Genomic DNA, 5,987 nt, shown 5'->3' on the forward strand with positions numbered 1-5,987 from the left:
ATTCCTCTAACGAACGCTGTGGCACTGGATACAATTTAAACAAAATAATTGATAGAATACTAACCTGTAATCGGCAGCAGTTGTGTGCGTCACCCGTTTTAAATACAGAGTATAATGCTATTAGCGATCTCATAAATTCAAATTCCCGAGACAGATATAATTAGCCAGTATATCTAAAACGAACTTGGTGTAATTGGAAACACGTTATAAGCGGTACACGTCCTGCAGATAGATCGCGTGGGCACCGGAATGCGCTTCCGCAGTTCGTTGGGCGAATAGCGATCTCATAAATCTGAATTCCCGACACAGAAATAATTAACCAGTTCTTCTATAATGAACGCTGTGGCATTGGATACAATTTTTTAAAAAAAATTGATAGAATACTAACCTGTAATCGGCAGCAGTTGTGTGCGTCACCCGTTTTAAATACAGAGTATAATGCTATTAGCGATCTCATAAATTCAAATTCCCGAGACAGATATAATTAGCCAGTATATCTAAAACGAACTTGGTGTAATTGGAAACACGTTATAAGCGGTACACGTCCTCCAGATAGATCGCGTGGGCACCGGAATGCGCTTCCGCAGTTCGTTGGGCGAATAGCGATCTCATAAATCTGAATTCCCGACACAGAAATAATTAACCAGTTCTTCTATAATGAACGCTGTGGCATTGGATACAATTTAAACAAAATAATTGATAGAATACTAACCTGTAATCGGCAGCAGTTGTGTGCGTCACCCGTTTTAAATACAGAGTATAATGCTATTAGCGACCTCATAAATCGAAATTCCCGAGACAGATATAATTAGCCAGTACATCTAAAACGAACTTGGTGTAATTGGAAACACGTTATAAGCGGTACACGTCCTCCAGATAGATCGCGTGGGCACCGGAATGCGCTGCCTCAGTTCGTTAGGCAAATCGCGATCTCATAAATCTGAATTCCCGACACAGAAATAATTCACGAATTCTTCTATAACGAACGCTGTGGCACTGGATGCAATTTAAACAAAATAATTGATAGAATACTTACCTGTAATCGCAGCAGTTGTGTGCGTCACCCGTTTTAAATACGGAGTATAATGCTATTAGCGATCTCATAAATTCAAATTCCCGAGACAGATTTAATTAGCCAGTATATCTAAAACGAACTTGGTGTAATTGGAAACATGTTATAAGCGGTACACGTCCTCCAGATAGATCGCGTGGGCACCGGAATGCGCTTCCGCAGTTCGTTGGGCGAATAGCGATCTCATAAATCTGAATTCCCGACACAGAAATAATTAACCAGTTCTTCTATAATGAACGCTGTGGCATTGGATAAAATTTTAAAAAAATAATTGATAGAATACTAACCTGTAATCGGCAGCAGTTGTCTGCGTCACCCGTTTTAAATACGGAGTATAATGCTATTAGCGACCTCATAAATCCAAATTCCCGAGACAGATATAATTAGCCAGTACATCTAAAACGAACTTGGTGTAATTGGAGACAATTTACAAGCGGTACACGTCCTCCTGATAGATCGCGTGGGCACCGGAATGCGCTTCCGCAGTTCGTTGGGCGAATAGCGATCTCATAGATCTGAATTCCCGACACAGAAATAATTAACCAGTTCTTCTATAACGAACGCTGTGGCATTGGATACAATTTAAAATATGTTTTATTAAATTTTATTGGGTATGAAACATTTTTCATTCAATTTCTGGAATTTTCCTGAATATGCCAAACATGTCCAGGGGATGTAATATTATGGTGCAGTTGTCATGAAAATACCCTTTTGTTGAAGCATTTTACATGCAATCCATGTTATTATTACATAAGGCATAATACAGTAATATAATGAAAACACGTGCATGGTTTGTAAGGTTTTCCGGGGTTTGTAAATATGATAAACAGATGGTTTAGAGTCCAGATCCAGAAAATAAATAAAAAGTGTAATGATAGAGGGGCCCACATAACGGCACTGTGGAACTGTCAAGCGTAGTTGCCCCACCATTTGTCCAGAGGCCTGATGATCTTTTTACCCTTAATGGCCCGAACACACATACCCCCACAACCATAGACAAAGAGACTAGTTCCCCTTATCTTAGATGTGTCCAGATGGCAACATTCCAGAGAGCCAAATGGCCTGCTTATCCCGAGGAAGTCCAAGTAACTTATTGTTTTATCACACGGCTCTGGGTTCTTTGAAGTACAGGATGAGTCCCAGCCTGCAGGCCCGTTCAAATGCCAGCCTTTTCTGGGTCCCAGTTTGACTCCCCTCTACACCATTCTCTGGGAAGGAGCTGAGCAGGGTGTTGAGCTCATCGAGGAAGCTTCCCAGGGGCCCTGGAGGGCGATAGATAACAACAATGTACAAGTTAACAGGATAGGTGATTGAGACAGAGTGGTATTCAAAGGTAGAGATGGAGAGGTGAGAAAGGGGGAGAACAGAGAATTTCCAAGAGGGAGAGATCAGCAAACCTGTGCCCCCACCACGGCCAGACGGGCGGAGGGCGTGAGAGAAGGAGAAGGAGGAGGAGAGGGCTGAAGGGGTTGCAGTGTTGCCTGGTGTGATCCAGGTCTCAGTGAGGGCAAGGAAATGTAGGGAGAAGAGGGACGCGTAGGCTGAAATGAAGTCAGCCTTCCGCGTAGCAGACTGGCAGTTCCATAGCCCTCCTGCGACCGTGAAGTCGTCACAGGGGGGTCAGTGAGGGATAGCGAAGTTTGGAGAGGTTCCGTCGCCACGGGTCCTCGCCTGCGGAGGCGAGTTCTGTAGGGGAGAGAACAGGTTGGGATGGGGTTGACACATAGCATAGCAGTGAGGACAGGGAAGGCCTGTGGTGTGGCCACATGGTCAAGGAAAAGTTTAATTAAACATACACATGCATACCGAGAACAATCAATCGAGGACTGTCAGGCAAAGTTAAGGACCTCTCAACGTCAGCAGCAGAGGCAGAAACCTGCAGAGAACAAACAATATGAAATTAAACGCATTTAAATATTATTAGGGATACAGTGCCCTCCATAATGTTTGGGACAAAGACCCATTTTATTGATTTGCCTCTGTACTCCACAATTTGAGATTTGTAATAAAAAAAAGATTTACATGCATATCAGGTGAACAGTGTATGAATTACAGCCCTTTTTATACACAATCCCCCCAATTTTAGGCACCATGCTTGGGACACAGCAATGTTACAGTGCACATCATGAAGGAGTACACCCTCTCTGAAAAATGGAAATCCAGCTTTATCGCTTTACAAATAAAAAAGATATTATGTAGTGTTTCAGCAACACTGCAATACTGCAATGCTAAACAGGAAGCATGTTTTTTTAACCAACATTATAAAAAGCCATGTTGCAAATGAGTATACCCCCTCTGAGCAAAATTTGTTTCTGCTTCTAAATTATGACCATCACAAAAAAGAAAACAAAATTGACAGGTATTGGGATGGTAGGTATGCCATCCCCACCAAGTTACGCCTTGGTGGAGGCATGCCCCATACCTATACAGCACCGAGAGTTTGGCACTTTTCAGGGTTCCCCACAGAAATAACCACAACAGCCACAGACACTCAGCCATTAAAAACATTAAATTCTGTACATTCTGACCCCATTTCAACAGACAGATGTCATAAACACCTTCACATGTCCACACAATAAGCCCCAAACTAAGGGGATTTTACGTTTTCTCCTTCTTCTTCTTCATCTCTTCATTTCTTATTTTTCCTGCCGCCTATCCCACTAATAACATGTCTTCCCATTGGACATTTTACAGACACCCGCCAAATCTTCACCTACACGACCCTATGAAAAACTTGCATACACACGCAAAATACCCATACCTTTTTACTCTGAACATTTTGAGTAAAACGCTAGCCCCTGTGGCCTAGTGGGTAAGGTTACAGGTTTGGGAACACAGGGTTGGAAGTTCAAGCCCAGCTAGGAATGTGTTTCTTTAACCTGCTTTTACCCTCACTAATAATTGTCTACTACTTCTCAATTATTGCTTTTTGCACCATATCTACCAGCCGTTCCCCAAACTGTATTATGACGTACCATCTGCACGTTCAATTGTTAACCGGCTACAATATTGCAAAGCCATATGGATTCAACGGGAGCTCTTCTGTGCTAACTCGCCTGTGTTCTTCTTTAAAACCACGGACAGGTTTGCTAATGATATTTCACGCATTGCATATCCATGTCATGGTGCTGCCCTAACAAAGTGACAGACTGGTAAACCTCCGGTTGAACGATTGAATCCCGCCTCGTTCTCAGGCAGATAATTTCCTCTTTTACACTAACGTTCTTTACGTCTTATATTTTCTTTACCAAACTCACTCATGGCCACCCATATGCATTTCATGATGGCAAATGTAATACTTTTATCAAAAGGTTACACCAGTTCACAGCTGTGCCATTTCTACTAACTACATTTCTTCACTTGGCTACTGTACAAAACCTTCTTATCAGCAAACGCCACATTTCTACATCATGTTACCTCGCCCTGTTCTCTATCCAGCCACATACAATTACTATGTATGTACGTTCTGCAACTACCCATTAAAATATTACATTTAAAAACATGATTCAGTACTAGTACTGAACATGAAAAAAACATAGCAGTGCAATAGATTTCACGTGTTACTTAACCCCCCACTTTAACAGCTGGCACTTTATAGCGACTGTTATATATACCGTTCGATAAGGAATATAAGCTCGCTCATGGTCACTCCATTTACTTCGCACTATACTCCGTGATCATGTCAACTTTCACCTACATGCCCATTCTGCTAAAAACATATTGTTTCAACTCCGAAATTTAATAATTTCACCCTAATTTCTCTCACACTGTTGTTATTTTCTCATATGCAAAACCTGCTGGGACATATGCGTCTGCTCCTATTCTCCACTATCATGTTTTCCGTGTTCTAGTTTAGCAAAACAGCGAAGAGGATTCCTACCTGCAGATAAGCCTATCAAAATGCCTTATAAACCTTACAAACACTAAAAGTGCATCTCCACAAATAACAGACAACGGAGCAGGACAGAAGGCTACACAAGTTGCGACCTAGAGAGTTATAATTCTACGGGCTTGCTGATTTCTTTTGTCAGTTGGATGGACGTGAGTACATACACTGGCCATATTCACATGCATCTCTGATACGTTTTACACTTAACGCCACCGCACCCTTTGTCACAGCCACTGTTTTACATAGATAGCAAACCGAAACTGCTAAACAGTACACGCTCATCAGACTGTACAAATTCACACAAGGATAGCCATAATCCACAAACGTTTCTTACAGGGTCACTTCGCATTTCTCACTCTCATAATAAAACTCTTTGCAAAAAGAAATGATATCTCATAAAAAAACATGTTTACAACAAAAATGCCAAGTTACTCAAAAGTATTGACATCAAAATGACGCCAAGTTATGGAATGGAATGGAATGTGATGGTGAAGGGCTACTGGATCTCAAGGAGCTTGACAGTGATGAACTGCCTTCTGGGACTGGAGTAGGGGGGTAGCACAACTTTATGGCATCTGGCAATGAAAACAAAAATCTATCATTATGAATATTGACTAAAATTATTGCCATAATTAATTAGATAAAACTAACTTTTTTAAACCTCTTTAATTTTGGGAGTAATAGTTAAAAAAAGTACCTCTCTTTCCTCATTTAAAAATTTTCGCACTGAATTGGGGCGTAAACCCTCAAATTTTCCGTTCCTTATTACGCAGTTCCCTTTTCTTTCCACTCCCTGGGAAGACTTTCTTCTGGCACACTTGCAGGGCAAATGACTTTTGCCTTGAGCTCTCACTTATATCAAAAATCTGAGGAAAAGGGGTCCCATTGAGACACCAAAAATTTTTCACGGAAAGGGAATAGTCAGCAGGCTTGCATTTTTAGGCGAAAATTTTTAAAGGGTTCTCGACCCCTCTTTAGCAGTAATCCCCGATCAAAAAGGGAAAACAAATGGCATTTCTCTTGACA

At 41.4% G+C, this 5,987-nt stretch overlaps 1 long non-coding RNA gene across 3 annotated transcripts; it reads right to left on the bottom strand.

Annotated features, from left to right (window-relative positions):
• Positions 1 to 1,648: 1,648 nt before the first annotated feature.
• On the bottom strand, positions 1,649 to 5,495 carry LOC135246669 (uncharacterized). Of its 3 annotated transcripts, XR_010327846.1 has the most exons (4): positions 5,394 to 5,495; positions 2,869 to 2,948; positions 2,470 to 2,758; positions 1,649 to 2,334 (listed from the first exon to the last, which is right to left on the bottom strand). It is a non-coding gene; the product is annotated as an uncharacterized LOC135246669 (long non-coding RNA). The 3 variants fall into 3 exon arrangements; XR_010327844.1 differs by having other exon boundaries at positions 1,649 to 2,758; XR_010327845.1 differs by having other exon boundaries at positions 1,649 to 2,758; positions 5,408 to 5,494.
• Positions 5,496 to 5,987: the final 492 nt, after the last annotated feature.

The sequence above is a fragment of the Anguilla rostrata genome, unplaced genomic scaffold (genome assembly GCF_018555375.3).
Source record: "Anguilla rostrata isolate EN2019 unplaced genomic scaffold, ASM1855537v3 scaf0680, whole genome shotgun sequence".
In the NCBI taxonomy this organism is placed as follows: Eukaryota; Metazoa; Chordata; class Actinopteri; order Anguilliformes; family Anguillidae; genus Anguilla; species Anguilla rostrata.